We start from the raw sequence: 19,439 nt of genomic DNA, 5'->3' as shown, positions 1-19,439 counted from the left end.
GTTTTCATGTGCAGAGCTGTGCTGTGTGTTTTCATGTGCAGAGCTGTGCTGTCTGTTTTCATGTGCAGAGCTGTGCTGTGTGTTTTTGGGTTTGCATAGCTGCTCTATAAATTCATCATAATATTTAAAGGTGGTACACTACAGTATTAGATACATTCTGAATGAACAAAGCAATACATTACTTTTTTGGGGGTTTGTTATAAACCAGCGCCGTGCTTTAAAAATACTTGCATTGCACATTTTGTATAATTTATTTTAAGAATAAGAACGATGCTGACAAAGCGCAGCATGCTATCTCGCTGTAAACTGGCCCAATTAATGCCTTTTTTTCTCATTCATGAAGCTAATGACTGTTTTAAAATGTTACATTGCTTAAATATGGGGAAAAAAAATTATTAGGCAATGTTATTCATGAAAATCAATGGATTTCTTTTTTCAACATATTTTTGCTGTATGCAAATGATGGTACTTGGCAAAAACATTAGCCTTACAGGCTGGTGTTGACAAATTTGCCTAGATGAAAGCGAGACGCAACCTTTATTTTATTTTATCCGTGATTAGCTGGGATAAACAAGCTACATATTTCTACTTTTGACATTCACAAGTGCTGTGCTTACTTAGCAGTTTATGTTCATTGGTTTATAATTGATACAAAGTGTCATTCTTTGTGGAAAGCAGGTGAAATGTATCAAACTTAACTCGAGGTTGTGAAGCTCATGCAATACATTACTTTTTTCTTATTTTTTTCCCCCAATGATCTGAAATGAGTAGTCCCAAGCTGCTACTTAACAATTACAAAAAAAAAGATGTTGTTTAATGTAGCTGTAGTTATAGTATGTAACTGTGAAATGTTTACTTAAGTGGGATATCGGAAGCTGGCAATAGAACAATTCAGTTAGCGTTAAAGCCTTTACCCACTTTTAAAAACACAAAAGTTTAAGTGAGAACGAGACCGTAATGTTACAAACTTTATTACTATAAAATGAAACCTACCGGAACAACATTTTCGAGTTTGCATTGCACATTTTGTATAATTGATTTATTTTAAGAATAAGAACGAAGTTAACCAAGTGCAGCACGCTATCTCGTTATAAAACCAGCACAATTACTGCTTGTTTTTTCTGTCATTCATGATGCTATTTGGGACAAAGAATGTTAAATGCTGACACAACTTTGCCCTCCCAGAATTTTTCTGACGCCCCTGCTTTGCATAGCTTATATGTTTTGCACAAAAAACAGGCGCCTGGAAATAGCACACGAAGACAACAGAAACCTGAAACTGGATGCAGCCTTGGTGCAGAATTCAAAGCCTTAAACACACAGCAGATATCTCTCTATGTATCTCTCTATCTATGTATCATTTGTTTGAACCATAAGTGGAACAGCCATTGTTTAAAGAGTTACACTATATCATGACAACAGTAAAAAAATAAATAAATAAAATAAAATAAAATAAAATAAAAAAACTGAATTTAAGCAAAAATGTTTTCTACCTGAATATTAATGTTTTGGAATTGTGATGCCAATCTAAATTTCAACATAAATACTAGGGAAGCGGACCGGACCAGGTTCTGTGAGTGGTCCGATCCACATCTCTGGAAGTCCGGTACAGGTCCGGTACACCTTAAGAAAGTCCGTTACAGAGAGTGTACCTGTATGTGGCTGGTCCATCACACAAACACTGGGCCAGCAAGCTTATTTTCTGTTTTAAAAAGGCTGGAACTAGTGCAATGAAGGAAACATGCGCAATGTAGAAAACACTGCATACGCCTAAGACTTAAAGCATTCAGTTTTTAAAACACTACAGTAAAAAATCAAATAAAAAAAATACATTCAAAGCCAAATCCCACGGAGGCTTTAATGAGACGTTATGACAGCATACAACACAACAATCAACATGTGGATTTGATATGTTGTCATGTAATAACCCAAGCCTGTGAACATGTCACATGATCTTTAACATTCTTAAAGTCTTTACCCTCAAACAATTATCTTTTCAAATGATGCAATATTTTAATAAGTTGTTCTCTATCAAGAAAACGAACAGGATAGAATAATATTCAAAATAGCAGAAAATTAAAATGTCAGTAAACAGAAACCTGAGAGGTTGGCAATTTCTCTTTTTCGCCGGTCCTAAATTAGTTAATTACCTTTTGACAGGTTCAGTTGACTATTTTAGAACCTGCTTGGGGTGAAAACCTGGACTGGAACAGATCTCGAGGGCCAGATTTGACTACCGCTGGACTAGAGGAACATGTAACATTCTACTAGCAAGCTTGACCCAATAGTTTAAAAAAAAAAAAAAAAAGATTTGGCAGTATTCAGTACTTAAGTATTCTGATCATAATCTTATACAATATAATACTGTTTATATAGCACCTTTTATATAATAAAACATTCCTATAGGCGCTTTACAAAGTAATTATATCTATACTGTACAGATAGAATAGCTTTACAACCAAAAAATACAATGTACACAGTTTTGAATAGGGTACCCCTACTGAAAACAGAGAAAAGGACAAATTGTGACAACTACAGCTTTATTACTGTAGGTAATAAATCTGCATATTTTCTGTTCATTTTGGACAACAAAGACTGCTTCAAAGTAAACAACAATGGAGGAAGATGGGGGTATCTCAATAGTAAGCATAGTGACTAACAATGAGTTATTAAACCAGAGAAATTCAGGTCACTCATTCATAAAAGCACTAAACCAGGGCTGAATATTTTGTGTATTACAGTCACAAGAAAAAACAGTACATATGTTTTCCTTTTCTTGTAGAATTTTATACTCCTTCCAATGGTGCCGTCAAATGTATTTTCTTAAATTTGTCAAACCTCCGACTCCTTTAACTTAACAGTGGCAAACAATGCGATGGAAAATGCCTTTCTCTTCGCCTTAGCAAACAAAGTAAAAATCATAAATAAGAGCACTGTATTTTACTGGAAACATTTGCTTTAATGACCTTTGCTCCTTGGTGACTGTGACATGACCTGTCTCACAAAAACCTGTCTCATTTTCTGCCTTTCTGGAAAGTTATAATAAAACTTTATTGTGGTGTTACGCAGAGATAAACACACTAAAGTCATGTGACAGATTACCATGCCGGCAGTGTCACAGACACCCGAAGCGTCTTTTCAGACTGATAAACAGAGTCCTGAGCCACTAATCAAGCTTTGGGAGCCTTATCTGGGATTTATGGCCACACTGACCACTTCAGTAGACAAAAACTGCTATGGGCTGCTGATGTTGAAGTCCAGTCTGATTTTTTTGACTCGCCAATGGCGCTACGGTACGTACTGCGGTTCAGGGCAGAACCGGATATTGGACCGGTTTTTGAGGTCCAATATGCATCCCTAATATATATATATATGTGAATGTGAACTAGGCACTTTGGAGCCATTTGGAATGAACATTCTATTCCGAGGTCGTCATCATCATCATCATCAACATTCTGGAATTTTGTTTAAAAGACTACTTGTTTGTTTTTTATCAGCTTCTTAAAGCACGTTTTTTTTGTATTCAGCCAATGAAGGACTTGTAGTCCGAAATGTCCTGATAATTGATTTGTAATCAATTATTCTACCTATTCTCTTTTTCTTATTTATCATTTTGGTAGACAGTTTTCCTTTTTCTCAAACTTTACATACACACACACACACACACACACACACACACACACATATATATATATATATATATATATATATATTAATACATATATACAGTGCCTTGCAAAAGTATTCAGACCCCTGACCAATTCTCTCATATTACTGAATTACAAATGGTACACTGAAATTTCATTCTGTTTGATATTTTATTTTAAAACACTGAAACTCAAAATCAATTATTGTAAGGTGACATTGGTTTTATGTTGGGAAATATTTTTAATAAAAATAAAAAACTGAAATATCTTGCTTGCATAAGTATTCAACCCTTGTGCTGTGGAAGCTCCCAGTTTACACCGATGAAAGAAATTGCCCTAACGAGGACACAATTACCTTACCATTGGCCTCCACCTGTGAACCATTAAAGTTGCTGTCACATTTTCTGGATAAAAACCCCACTGTTGAAGGATCATTGGTCAGGCTGTGAATGAAGACCAAAGAGCATTCTACAGAAGTTAGAGATAAAGTAATACAAATGCATAGATTAGGGAAAGGGTACAAAATAATATCCAAGTGTTTGGTTATCCCAGTGAGCACAATTGGATCAATAATCAGGAAGTGGAAGCTGCATCACACCACCCAGACACTGCCAAGAAAAGGCTGTCCCTCAAAACTCAGCGCTCAAACAAGAAGGAGACTTGTGAGAGGAGCCACAGAGAGGCCAACAATCACTTTGAAGGAGCTACAGAGTTCATTGGCTGGGAGTGGAGTAATGGTGCACCAGTCAACCATATGAAGAGCTCTGCATAACACTGGCCTGTATGGGAGGGTGGCAAGAAAGAAGCAGTTACTCAAAAAGTACCATCTGAAAGCACGTCTGGAGTTTGCCAGAAAGCATGAGAGTGACCCAGCTGCAATGTGGGAAAAGGTTTTGTGGTCAGATGAGACCAAGATAGAGCTTTTTGGCCAAAACTCAAAGCGCTATGTGTGGCGCAAACTTAACACTGCCCATGCCTCAAGACACACCATCCCTACAGTGAAGTAAGGTGGTGGCAGCATCATGATGTGGGGATGCTTCTCATCAGCAAGGACTGGGCATCTTGTTAAAATTTAAGGAAGAATGGATGGAGCAAAATACAGGGAAATACTGCAAGAGAACCTGCTTCAGTCCGCTAAAAAACTGAAGCTTGGGAGGAAATTCACCTTTCAGCAGGACAATTTTCTTTAACCACTGGACCACACAGCCTCCTATGGTGTTCTTTTCTTTGTACGCCTCATCAGACTTTCTCCAAACGTAACGACTATCAGCGTGACCAAGTAGTTCGATTTTTGTTTCATCACTCCACAAAACATTTGATTAGAACTCACATCAATCATTCAGATGCCATTTTGCAAACTTTAACCGATTGTCCTTGTGACGTTTTCCTAAGAGAGGCTTTTTCATTGGCCTGCGACCATTGAGACCTTCACCATGCAATACTCGACCTGTGGTTGAAATGGAAACCCCAGTTCCACTTGCAGCAAATTCACTTTGAATATCTTTGACAGTCAATCTCGGATTGTTATTAACCTTCCTCATAATTCTTCTGCTTGTTCTTGGTGAAAGTACCTTCTTTCTTCCAGACCGAGGGAGCATTGTGACAGTACCACAAGTCTTGTACTTCTTGATAATAGAAACAATAGTTGAAATTGGGATACTCAGATGCTTGGAAATCTTCTTGTATCCTTCTCCAGCTTTGTGACAATAAATAATTTTCCGGCTAAGGTCTTCAGAAAGCTCTTTACTTTTTCCCATATTGACTCATTGGTAATGATAGCAATCATCCTATGCCTAACCCTTTTATACTCTAAGAATGTTCACCTACAATCCAGCATTTTCTAGACTTTTCTAGAATTAGGCTCTGCATTATCATATTGAAATTTCTAGCACATTGTAGCAAAAAATTGCTGAAATAAATGAATCTATTTCTTGTAACTTTTTCCTCATCCACAAAAGCAAAACTAGAAATTATAAATTTTCATCGAGGTATGTAAACTTTTCACTACAACTGTGTGTGTATGTATATGTGTATGTATGTATGTATATAAAAATATCCGGGTACCCAGATCTAGCAATGATTTAAAAAAATCACATATATTCAATTTTTAAATGATACATATTTAAATACTATGTAGTACACATACATTTTAGTCCCTTTAGATCTGCAGACTTGTGTAACCTTATTCAGTACTGGAATAATAATAATAATAATAATAATAATAATAATAATAATAATAATAATAATACTCTGTTTAAATACAGTTATTCATGTTAAATGCGCTTCATGCTGCTGGATTCTTTGCAACACCTTCTGGCCATATTCCACTGTTGTTGTGATTGTTGTTAACATGGATGTTATGTTCAGTTTTACTGTACTACTGTAAATTAAGCCGGCTGGGTTTTGACGGCATTCGCAAGAGAGACACGTGCGTCTGTCTGATTAACAATGAAGCGCCGTTCCTGATCATCACTAAATTCTGTCTTGTGAATATATAACAATGGCATCCAAGCAAAGCAGTGGGTGGAAATCCTTTACCAAGCAGGAGAAAATGGAATTTGCAAACTCTGCCAAGGAAATATTTCATTCAAAGGTGGAAGCACATTTACTTAATGTGCTCCACGTTATTTTATTTATTTTTAAGTAAAGGCTACTTATTTGATCTTTTTGGTAACTATATCTATGCAATAACTGTAGATAAAGCATTCCATATTGGAAGCCACATGGTTATTATTAATGGAACACAGAGTTATCACTGACATAAAACAACAGGATGTTGTTATGTTACTTAGTTTCTGATTTAGTTCCTGAGAAGAATAGTCGCCACAGTTATTATTATTGAGGTGTACTTGCTTCTTGCTGTGTGTTATTGTTTTCTGTAAAACACTGAGATCCTGTCAGTTAAGAAAAGGTTTCATGCAAAGCTTGTTTTAACGTTGTCTTTATTACGCCGGCCAGAGACCCGCGCATACAACTGCATTGTCATATTTTCTACATTTTCTTTAAATTCTCAAATTAATAAATCTAAACCCGGGTAGTAAAAAGAGATCCGGGTAGCGTCGGGTAATTTAAAACCTGAGGGTACCCGGGTTTTCAGGTACCTGTGCCGACCTATATACCGTATAACTGGAAATTTTGGTGGGGAATTTATTTGGGCTTTATTGGCGGTTTTGATTGGATCGACAATAATTCTTCCACCAATCAGAGTGTGGCATACAGAGTGATCCCGGCCTCTGACAGACTGGTATGTAGCACAGGTTAAAGAAGTGCTGGGCAAGGGAATTAATGTGTCGGATGTCAAAGTGAATATTAGAATGGCAGTGTGATGAAGCCAATTTTTGCTTGACAACATTAAAAACAGACCGGACATTTACGTCAATGGTTTTAGAAAATCTTGAATTTATAATGCGCTCAGGAACTCTGAGGCAGTGTAAACTGTGCCTGCTACTGTGGTACCTGTACAACTGTTCTTTTTTTTTGTTAAGCAGTTTTTTTTCGTAGGGGGCTCGAGTGGCGCATCCAGTAAAGGCGCTCCTCGCAGGATGTGCCCTATAGCCTGGAGATCGCAGGTTCAAATCTAGGCTATGTCACAGCCGACCGTGACCGGGAGTTCCTAGGGGGCGACGCACAATTGGCTGAGCGCTGCCCGGGTAGGGAGGGCTTAGGTCGGCAGGGGAATCCACGGCTCACCGCGCATCAGCGACCCCTGTGGCCGATAGGGCACCTGTGGCTCTGCAGCAGAGCCACCAGATCTGTGTTGTCCTCCGGCACTATAGGTCTGGTGGCATTGCTGTGGATCTGCAGTGCGAAAAATGACGGCTTGGCAGGAGCACGTTTCGGAGGACGCGTGTTCCAGCCTCCGTTTCCCAAGTCGGCGGGGGGGTTGCGAGCGGTGAGCAGAAGATACAGATAATAATTGGGCATGCTAAAATTGGGGTGAAAACCGGGCTAAAATTGGCGACGACTAAATTTATAAAAAAACAAATAAATAAATAAATAAAAATAAATAAATAAATAAATAAATAAAAATAAAAGCAGTTTTTTTTCAGCTCTGCTCACCGCTACCACCCCTGCGCTGACTCGGGAGGGGCGAAAACGAACACACGCTGTCCTCCGAAGCGTGTGCCACTAGCCGCCTGCTTTTTCACACACTGCAGACTCACCATGCAGCCACCCAGAGCTACAGCGTCAGAGGACAACGCAGCCCTGGGCAGCTTACAGGCAAGCCCGCAGGTGCCCAGCTAGACCACAGGGGTCGCTGGTGCGCGGTGAGCCAAGGACACCCTGGCCAACCTAACCCTCCCTCCCCCCGGGCGGCATTCGGCCAATTGTGTGCTGCCCCCTGGGAGCTCCTGTCCTCGGTCGGCAAAGGAATAGCCTGGACTCGAACCGGCGACGTCCTGCACTCTACGTGAGTGCTTTTACTGGATGCGCCACTTGGAAGCTCCCCTATGTTAAGCAGTTTTGTGTTCTTTTTTAACAAGGGGTTAATTAAGTACAGTAACAGCCAAAATAGTTTATTCCAGATGTGTTAAAGTCTGTAACAAAAGCAAATTTGCTTTGGACTGTTATTGTCAATTCGTTGTAGATACTACTATTAAGACACCCACCGTGCAGGTATTGCAACATACCTAAACAACAGTGTAAAAATGAATTGATTTTGCCAGTGCTTGCTAATCTATTAACTAGTTTTAAATTTAAAGCATTTTTGTTTCGGCTTTATTGTTAAAGTTTTCACACGTGGCAATACTGTCCTACAATTACTAAACGTGATCATTCCACTGTGTTACGTTAGTGAACCAGAGCTACGTTTTAAAACAGAGTTAACAAATGCCTATCGTTAAAGTGTACTGCAGCTACTAATCCTTTCCAATTACTGGTATCTTAAAATTAAGGACTATATAATGATAATGCTGTAACTCATTTTTATAAGGCCGCCTTTATTCTTCTCCAAGTTGCTGCAGTGACATTGTAGATGCTATAACGAGTTACTGTAAATGAGGTACTGTTTTAGAAGACAGATTTCATTAAGTAAACATGCATTTGAATGTTTTTTTAATTAAAAGTAGAAATACAAAACTGTGGCATTTCTTTGTGAATGTGCTAAATGAAAAACGGCAATTCAAAAACCGTCAAAATCTACCAAGGTAGTAAATCCACCAAATTTAATACCAGCCAAAATGTCCCGTTATACGGTATATATATATATATATATTTATTAACATGCAGTATGATCCATCATGCAGCAAGAAATATATACAGTCAATTCTCGTTAATACACATTTCAAGGGACCAGCAAAAAAAATCGCATTATCAGGGGTCTAAGCCAAATGCATCCTGTCAATAACACTAAAATCAAATTTAAATTACAGAACAATGAAAAGTAATATACATTTAAAAGTACTGTACATTGTTTTGAAAATACATCTGCAAGTGAACTTTTAAAAAGTATACACTGCACATGAACTGCACTTGAAACCTGCATGTCCCGTTCGGATCACATAGCAACGTGTGCTCAACACCACCTACTGAGCAAATCAGAACGACTTAAATCCACAGTTTGCTGTTCATAGGCCTGTATTACAGTACCCCCGTTTTTCAGAATTATACAAAGTGTTTGCAGGAATGTTGAAATGTATTTCTTGTACAGTGGTGCATTATCCACCACTTGCAAGGACAGTGGATGTTTTTGCGCTGCTTCATGGAAATGGCATTGAGGTGTGAGCACTATGGCAACTCGAAAAGCATCATAGAATCAATAGTCCCAAAACACCAATAAAATTCAGAAGAGGCTCTAATCTGGATGCAAGCTAATACATTTCTCAATATTATTTACACACAGCTGTTTGATCTAGGGAGATTTGTTAAATTCAAAAAAATGTTCCCGGGGGAGAGGGGTTGGGGGGCTCCAAACTAATTTGCACGAACAGGAAATTCATTTTAAGCAAATTCCTATTACGAGAAGTAATTTACAATAAGCGACTGCTAAATTTGTCCGGGCCCATGAAGAAAATTCATAGTATTAGGAAATTAGTCTAATCAGGTTTCGTGTTAATGAGACTTGATTTTTCTTATTTTTTTATGAAGCAAGTATCACCATGCATCAATTAATGTTCCCATTCAGTTGAAACCCATACAAGTCTGGATATATCCTAACATGCACTTTGAAACCCACACAATTCACATGAGAAGTAGTCTGGATATATCCTAATATGCAATCCCCCTTGAAACTTTCAAACTATTGACACAGACCTTTACTACAAGATACAGGTAGCAGACAAAAAAAATGGAAACACCAATGTAAAGTTGGGCCACTATGGTATCCCGCTCTGTGTAGTTCTCGGCGGACCGTTTTTGATGAAACTGGTTGCTCGCGCCCAAGGTTGAAATTTGCAGTCAGTTGATCTGCAGTTGCTCGCCTGTTTTGCCTTGCACTTCGAATTAATGCAGGGATAGCACGATCCTGGAGTATGCGCTTCCGCCCACTGTTGCTCTTTGTTGATGATGTCTTTCCCTCGGAGTTCCATGCCGACATCACCTTAGACACCGTTGCTCGTGAAACATCAGCAAGTTGAGCTGTCTTGGTCACGGAGGCTCCTGCCAAATGCGCCCCAACAATCACCCCTCTTTCAAAGTCACTGAGGTCTCCTCTTGCAGCCATGCTAGTCATAATTATAGGCAACCAGGCCTGTCCAGCATTTTTATATATGACCCTAAGCATGCTAGGATGTTATTTGCTTAATTAACACATGAGCCACACCTGTGTGGAAGCCCTTGCTTTCAATATACTTGGGGTCCCTCATTTACCCAGGTGTTCCCATTTTTTGTCCACTACCTGTATAAAAAATTGATGGCAATTTCACAGCACTGTGGTCAATGCCATTTTACATTTACCACAAAACATTGAGAAAACATAAAAGGAACAGAACCCCAAAACTTTTTAGAAATGTTCCGATAGGAAAAAAAAAAACTTAAAAAAAATTCTAAAATGACTAATTAACTTCATCCCCAGTTTCAACTGTCTGAAACATTGACTTTTTTTTTGGGACTTTCTTGCATTTATAAAACTAAAGCAAGGTTGTCCAAATCAATGTTACCCCAAGTTATACAGTAAATAAGTAAAACCTGGGAAAGCTGAAAAAAATCTACAGGCTGGACAGACCCTCCCAGCTTTGTCACTACAGGTTAATAAACAAAAAGCATTACAAAGGACTGCCCTTTGCCCTGCCCAATATGTACGAGGTGGGCACTATCCTTTCACCATACCAGGGCAACTGACATCTTGAAAATTAGCATGCAGTCATTTTCTCTCTAATGGTCAAAATGTAAAACTAAACACTGTATGGCTGTCATAGGCTCACACTCACCTGTAAACAATGCTGTGGAACCCACTGGGGTGTGAAATACCCCCCCACTTGCAGCAGAAATGCCCTGATCTCAGTCAGACATAACTAGCGCTAGTTTGAATTTCTGAACTTACATTTCTGTTTTTGTTCGTTAGACAAATAAATAACAGCGGGTGGTGCATGAGCAGAGGCAGGAAGCAGCAAGCTAGCTGGAAGCTGAGTGAACCACTGCAACCATCAGCCTCACCTGCAGCCGCCCAATGCATGTTGTTGTTTTGTTCAAATTCTTCTCTTCAGATTTCTAATACAGCACCGGATTATTACTTTATGCAGTTCCAGGAACCTGCCAGCTCTCCCCTTTTTGACTTTGCAAAGGCACCAAATGAATGCAGATTTTGTAATAAGATAAAACCCACACAAACAGAGTTATTTATTCTGTTTTGTTTTACATTTGCTGAAACCACACTCACTCATTGCTCACCGGGTGGGGGGTAAATCAACACACATGCACCCCCCAGCAAGACTACAGATATCTAATTAGAGCCCTCACAACCATTTCAACATGACCTACATCCACTACACGCAGCACATGTAACAATGTGTGACAGGCAGAGTCCTCCATACATCCAGATACTCCCAAACAGATGTGCCAAGGAATGTGCTCACCAAGACAAAACTGAATAAGCAAGTTCAGGGATGGAAATAAGACTCCCATTGCACAGCTGGTTTTATTAGGAATTTAATAAAACACACCTGAGCTTGTTACCTATTCACTGTGGCTAAACAAACCTGGAATGGGTGAAACTGCTGTGCAAATAATACTGTTTTTAAATCATGATTGAAAACATATTTTCACAAAATAGCTTTTTATTGGTCTAGTTGTTCATTTTTCACAGCTCCAAGGGATAATACATGCAAGAACTGCTTGGTCCAGATTGGTGTGGAATTCTGAAAAGACTGAGCCCAGTGAATAAAACCCCCCGTATTGCCGGGGGAGGTGTGGCTTTCCTTAGTGGTGGTTTAACACATTATCCAGACCCATTACAAAACAGCAAGATCACACAATAATCATGTTAGTCAAGATTTTGCTCGGATAACTATCCTAGTTAAGATTTAGTTTCAGTAATATGAGGTGTTAGCTTTGAAGTGGATAGAAGAGGTAGCTTTCATGTGGCAAGTCTGTAATTAAACAATTAATGCGGTGTTATTCATCCTCAGGTGCCATGTGGATGTGCTGCTGGCCAGCGCGATCATGTTGTGAAACCTCAGTCCTGACACGTGTTAATTTATTTAACAGATTAATACCAAACATGCTGGTAAAAGTGGTTAAATGAATGCAGATCCAGATATCTACTCGTTTTTACAGTGATTTTTCAGGCCATTCTCGATTTACATGTTGAGCAGTCTCACAAACTCCTCCAACGCCGACACAAAAACACCCCCAACCTACTCCCACTTCACTTAGACTTGGGGACGGAAATAAGACTCCTACTCCTACAGTTTCACCAGCTTCAGGCTTTACTGTAGTAGTCTCCATGTACAGGTATAGCCCATGAGAGAACACTTCGGCTAAGAGAACACCCCTGTGATGAAACAGATTTTTTCCATTGTAAATGCTCTGCTTAAAGGAACAGGAACGTTGCTTAAAAAACACCTTTTTGACACCGACAGTGATTCGTTCACAACTGGTACAGCACTGTTTTGTAACCTGATAACTCATCATCATCAGACTTAAATTAAAATAGTTTATTCAGTCTTTTCAAAACTGACTTGTCATTGCGAGAGTGTCTTGAGGAACACTGATTGATTTATTAAATCTTTCAAATTATCATTGCCTCATTGTGTATTCCGATATCCACGAGTACACCTCGTCGCTACAAAATGGCATGTAAACTCTTGCTACAAAAAATTCGGCTAAGAGAACACTTCTCTTGCTTGCAGAGGGGTGTTCTCTTAGCCAGAGACTATGCTACGAGCTTAATTAGCCCCACAGTATAAGCAACAAGCACATTTTTATTACACTCATAGTAAAACGGAGAATGGATTTAACTGCTCTGCAGTGGGAGCCTTGTTTCCATCCCTGAGATGTGTTCTAGAGGTGCAAACTGGAACACATATACTTGCCTGAATTACAATGGACAGCCAAGCCAGATTCACTCTCAAGAAACCACACTACTGAACCACTGGCACTTGGTATATCAGGGATGTTCTGTAACCCATTTATTCATACACCTGGTGCTGTCATACAGTAAACTTTCAGCAATTTGCATTTCAACACATGCTTCATTATAAAATTGATTTGATATCTTGCAGAGTCCTGAGCTTAGTGTGCGCACCCTGCCAGGAACTTCAATTTCACACCAACCACAGAGAGGGACTCCAAGGAGAAGGGTACACTAACACAGGAAGGGAGGGAGGTTTCACACAAACCCCGTCCAGAAGAGACGCTGGATACAGCTTAACGTTTGCACTTGAATAAACTTTTAAAAAACAGGTAATACCAAAAGAAGCCGAGTCAAGCACACTAAAGTGTATTGAAGAAGTCAGGGAATGCAATGTGTGTCTACTTTCTTATATAGTTTGATCTTGGAATTCTGACTGATCGTCTTGAAGTTACAGATCATGTGTTAAATACTTTAACCTGTTTGAAAAATCTGATCTTTTTTTGGATAGGTTAACATTATATAAATAGATTTCAGCAAGACGTGATTGAAAGGTATAAAAAAGTCCTTGCTGGTGAATATCACGCAGACTGTGTGTAGGGTATCAGAGGACATTTTGCTTTGAAACAAACAAGAAACAAAAAAAGCCTATACAAACATATCTGTCACTGAATTTAATTGTTTTTTTTTTTTTTTTTTTTTTGTATTTGAAAATCTCACACACCAAATCCCATTATGCTGCAAGCAATAGTTTAGTTGATTTTTTTTTAAATCATTTGCTTAAAACAATAATAATAACAACAACAATAACAATAACAATAATAATAATAATGACCAAATAACTAGTCTAAATGTACTATCTGTATGTGTATGCCATTGCAGGAAACTGGTATTCTCAGTCACTAGAGTAAAGTATCTGGCTGTCTCCCCTGGGACCAGCTATTCTTCCTGACAGACAGGTGTCAGCACTCCCCAGCACTGACTTCAGTGTAGGGTGCGAGTAAAAGGACCTGCTCAGCACTCCCCAACACTGACTTCAGTGTAGGGTGCGAGTATCAGGACCTGCTCAGCACTCCCCAGCACTGACTTCGGTGTAGGGTGCGAGTAACAGGACCTGCTCAGCACTCCCCAGGACTGACTTCAGTGTAGGGTGCGAGTAACAGGACCTGCTCAGCACTCCCCAACACTGACTTCAGTGTAGGGTGCGAGTAACAGGACCTGCTCAGCACTCCCCAACACTGACTTCAGTGTAGGGTGCGAGTAACAGGACCTGCTCAGCACTCCACAGCACTGACTTCGGTGTAGGGTGCGAGTATCAGGACCTGCTCAGCACTCCCCAGCACTGACTTCAGTGTAGGGTGCGAGTAACAGGACCACTGATAGCTAAGGAAGCATCAAGCCTCAAGCCTGGGGACTATATTAAATGCACTTAAAACTTATAGAGGACTTTAGCCACAAAACCTGAAGAATTCATAAAACTGTAACACATTAAGTCAAGTAAACAACAATAAAACAAGACACCATTCTACAAATCGTAAAAAAAGCAAAAAAAAAACAAAAACCAGGTACATTTTTTTCAGCAGCAGGTTGCTATAGTGGTTGGGTATACAGTGTGCACAAGTGGGACTGAATGGCCCGGGAACCAAAGATCTTCTTGTAACCAGCAGGGCGAGTTCAAGACAATTACTGTAGTTCAAATCTGGAGCAACCGTCTAATTCACTGTGTAGCCAATTGATTAGAATCACTTTTCTGCATGCAGTGTAATTTTGATTAGAGTTACCAATTTGGTTCACCGACCTTTCACAGTACTGTGTACTGCTACTTTTTACCCAATACCTGTGCAGACAGTCAATAAAAATAAAAAATAAAAAACCACTAAGAAAAGCATGTTTTATTTTTTCTATAAGATAACAAGAAGCTTGCAGTTAAACCACATATGTGATAATATCACAGAGCTGTCAAACACCATACACTTTGCAAAGAGGTGCCAAGGAGTATTGTTGTCAACAAATACAACACTACAGGAGACTCATGGTTTATTGCTGTACATTTAACTAACGCATTTTAATAAGACTTTGGATTGGATTTTACTACTACAGGAGAAACAGAATTGACTCCTTCCACCTATTCCACAACTGCTCCAACCTGCATTACCACAACACGAATAGAACAGACCATGCAAAAAATTTAAAAAAAAAAACAACTAAACGCAGATCGTGTGAAAATGCGTTAAAGCACAAAATAACTAAACCCCAGTTTTAGAGAAGTAATCGCCGAGGCCTAGCTTGAAATCATAAACCTCAAGTCCAGCCTTATGTTTCTAAAGGCTGCACACACAGATTACCTTAAATTAATCTGTAAACAAACGGTGCAAATTCACTTTTATGCAGAGGGTCCCAAGCTAAATTATACGTTATTCTCGTTCTCCTCCCAAATTCTGAAGTGCGTTATCTACCCCATAGGGTGCAGGCTAACCTACTTATTTTTCTGTACAGCACGACCACTAGCCCGGGCTAACAAGGGAATCTGCGGGCGGCGAGAAAAAGGGGCACTGCCATAACAGAGTTGCACACAGTGCTGCACACTGGCAAACACAAACAAGACCCCTGCAAGTGAATTAAGGCAGCCATTCCTTATCCTGGATCAAATCACACACACTCGAAGCGAAAAGAATGTGGAATAAAATCCTTGTGTTTTTATGCATTGCACGGTTTAGAAACGGCTACTGTGTGGCCTAGCGCCCTGTGTAGCAGCCGTCACTGGGCATTTACAATCCACCCTTGCAGCGTTCACTGGTCCCGTCTGGGGAAGATAACGAGGCCTAAAACAAACCTAATCGGTTTTTAATAGAGAATCAATACACTAAATAAATGTACACTGCCACTGCGTACGAGGAAATACAGCCACACGTTATACTACAGCAAACCACCCTACTGCTGGCAAAGGCGGATGACAGGAATGTCGACGCAGAGAAAGGGTTACAAAAGCTAATGCAGGCCATTCTAACTATGGGAATGAAAATGCAGAAATAGTTGTATATTATTCAAATGTACTACAGTACACATGTAAGCAGCACTGCACAACTCGATGGCCACCAACTTCCATTTTTTTTATTTATTTGTTTAATGTCATTTTAATAACTAATGATACACTACATAATTCTACTTGCTTTGGGGAATTTTCATTTTTTTCCCACCAGTTTATCAATGTGGACTTTCACTTATATTTCCCCGAAGCAACCAGACTGTTATTAAGAGCTATCCAGTTCCACGACACAGAGAAAACTTCTTATTTCAGGACTATTTAGACTGGTTTTAATCTTACAGAAAATCTCATTTAATAATAATAATAATAATAATAATAATAATAATAATAATAATAATAATAATAATAACTAACACTATTAATCAAAATAATATTTTACAAACAAATAAAGACTCAAGTCTCCAGATCTCTAATTGAGAATGACTCGCATTAACACCTTTGTAGGAGAAACCGCTGGCACCTCCTTCATCTGTTTTATTGTTTTTTAGCCATTTTCGTAAATTTAAAAATAACTAAACTTGTAGCTTACTCACCCACGGCAAACCCGGCAAGAGCGCCCTCTCTCCCCATTCTCTGACACTTACAGACTGTGTTGTTCAGGGTAAACGAATGCGCAATAAGCTTATTTCAGAAACCCTCTCTGTTTTATTATCTGTATGTTTACATGAACCTCTCTCCGTGTTGTTGTTTTATTCTATTTAACTCCGCTGTCTTTCTCTCACACAGAGACTCTCTCTCTCTCTCTCCCTTCGGCTGCAGCGCTACGTGGCCGGCCTGGTTTCGCGCACCGTCCCGCGCTCGCTCTCGCGCCTGATTGCCCGGGCCCGCTGTCTGGAGCGCGGGAGCGCGCATTCTTTGACTTTTTTTTTTAACAGACCGGGAATAGGGGAGTGCACGCGTGCGTGCTCGCTCCCGCGAACAAAGCCAAGCAAACAGCGGAGAAGGGAATTTGAAATAGAAAGCAGGACATCTTGGTAAAGTTTAAAACAAACAAACAAAAACACACATTTTAATAACTTCACAAACATGGACCGGTTATACAACAGTGCACGTGCCAAGCTTGTGAGTTTTGGAGGGAAGTGCTCTATTTTTGGCTGTGCTTTTATTATTTACACAGTTTTTCCTTTTTTGTGTTATTTTATCATTTTCAATAAACTCAAAGCCGAGTGGTTGTAATAACGCACCTTTAATAAGGACTTTTATATAATTTCATATTTGAACAGTATATGATCTGAGATTATTACCCCAACGTTGCATTCTTGACTTTGTGTTAGTTTTTACGATTGTGTGTTAAATGTTATGGATAAAAATAACATTATAAATAACATTATAAATAACATTATAAATCAATCTTCTCGTTGTTTATTTCTATGCGTATGCAGGTGCAAGGCTGTGCCTCGCGCACTGAATGCGTGCCTGCCATAGAGCTCCCCTGGGTCCTAAACCCTGCTAAATACAGATGGGAATTGCAGTGCAACACGCCGGCCGTAACTTTTGCAGACATTAAAGACTTGCTGACATAAGGGGATTTCCGTTTAACAGTAGAGTTTTGAGCAAAATACGGGAGAAAATCTGTTCTGAGAAGGGTCTAAAATACGGGAGGTTCCCGGTGAATACGGGAGAGTTGACAGGTCTGGCAATGCAGTCGTGACTGTGTCACTCATGCATTATAGCTCAAACCAAACTGGCGACATGTTAATGTGTGCTAATATATTCAGACACATATATTATATTTAATAGGGCTTTCAATCCAAAATATTGTACACAAATATCCATAAATATAAAATTAAATATGAAAGCACTGAAGCATCAGGATAGTCAGCCTATAACATGTTTAATTCATTGACAAAAAATGAAATGAGTCAATTAATCAATTCATCTTTTAAATATTAAATTCCCTAGAGAGAGAGAGAAACAAGGGTGAGAGAGAATTCAAAAGCAGCACACAGCTCTATATCCAAGAACAGGATACTCATCAATTACTAGAAACCTTTTGAAGTAGGAAAGTAATTGTTAACCCCTTCAGGTACGCGAGGAATGGAGCGCTTGCTGAAATGGTTTCTTATTAAAATACAATAGAGAGTGACTCAAGTATCACGAGAAGGAAACTGACAATTTGGATGACCAAGAAATAAAATAAATAAAAAAGGGAAGTAAAGTTTGAAATATACATGAACTGATTTACTATAGAAGTGCAGCATGTTTCAGATGTTCTTCTTCAACTGATTGAAGATAGATAGAAAGACAGACAGACAGATTATTATTATTATTATTATTTATTTCTTAGCAGACGCCCTTATCCAGGGCGACTTACAATCGTAAGCAAATACATTTCAAGTGGTACAATACAAGTAATACAATAAGAGCAAGAAATACAATAACTTTTGATTGTAGATAGGTAGAACGACAGACAGATAGATAGGTAGAACGAGACAGGCAGACAGACAGACAGACAGACAGACAGACAGGCAGGCAGACAGACAGGCAGGCAGGCAGACAGGCAGACAGACAGGCAGACAGGCAGGCAGACAGACAGACAGACAGACAGACAGGCAGGCAGACAGGCAGACAGACAGACAGACAGGCAGGCAGACATATAGGCAGGCAGACAGACAGGCAGACAGACAGGCAGGCAGGCAGACAGATTGTTTTTGTAACACAGAGCTGCTGTTTGGCTCGTTGTCCTGAGAACTTGTCCGGAGACAGGTGTGTTTGTGTGTGTGTGTGTGTGTGTGTGTGTGTGTGTCAGTGCTGTGTGTGTGTGTGTGTGTGTGTGTGTGTCAGTGCTGTGTGTGTCAGTGCTGTGTGTGTGTGTGTCTCAGTGCTGTGTGTGTGTATGAGATTGTGTGTGTGTGAGTTTGTGTGTGTGTGTGTGTGTGTGTACATACTTTATACTTTTATTCTGAGCTCCGGAAAAATGTGTTTACATGACTTTTAGTATCAAAATTACTTTTCGGAAAATTACTTTTTTACTTTTCGGAAAACTATATATTCCAAAGAAATATCGAAATTCTTCTGTTCATGTTGTAAACGCACTGAATGTCACCAGAAACCTGTGAATTACAGCCTTTTATGTACTGTTTTGGTGTTTATTATTTGTAAAAATTGTTATAATACACAGTGACATAACAGACAGAAATGTTTGAGAATAACACTGGAAAACAGAATAAAAAAATGTAAAACAAGTTTATTTTTTAACAATTAATTTAAAAAACAAATGTCTGGCCGGGTCAGGACA

At 39.2% G+C, this 19,439-nt stretch overlaps 1 protein-coding gene across 1 annotated transcript in view; it reads right to left on the bottom strand.

Annotated features, from left to right (window-relative positions):
- Positions 1 to 17,004, bottom strand: part of LOC117435049 (zinc finger protein 652-like) — a 52,304-nt gene extending 35,300 nt beyond the window's left edge. Inside the window, exon 1 of the mRNA XM_034057937.3 lies at positions 16,735 to 17,004. The gene's annotated coding sequence lies outside the window, so the exon portion shown is untranslated. The remainder of the gene's footprint in view (positions 1 to 16,734) is intronic.
- Positions 17,005 to 19,439: the final 2,435 nt, after the last annotated feature.

Source organism: Acipenser ruthenus, chromosome 28 (genome assembly GCF_902713425.1).
Source record: "Acipenser ruthenus chromosome 28, fAciRut3.2 maternal haplotype, whole genome shotgun sequence".
In the NCBI taxonomy this organism is placed as follows: Eukaryota; Metazoa; Chordata; class Actinopteri; order Acipenseriformes; family Acipenseridae; genus Acipenser; species Acipenser ruthenus.
This window is presented reverse-complemented; position numbering and strand designations above follow the sequence as displayed.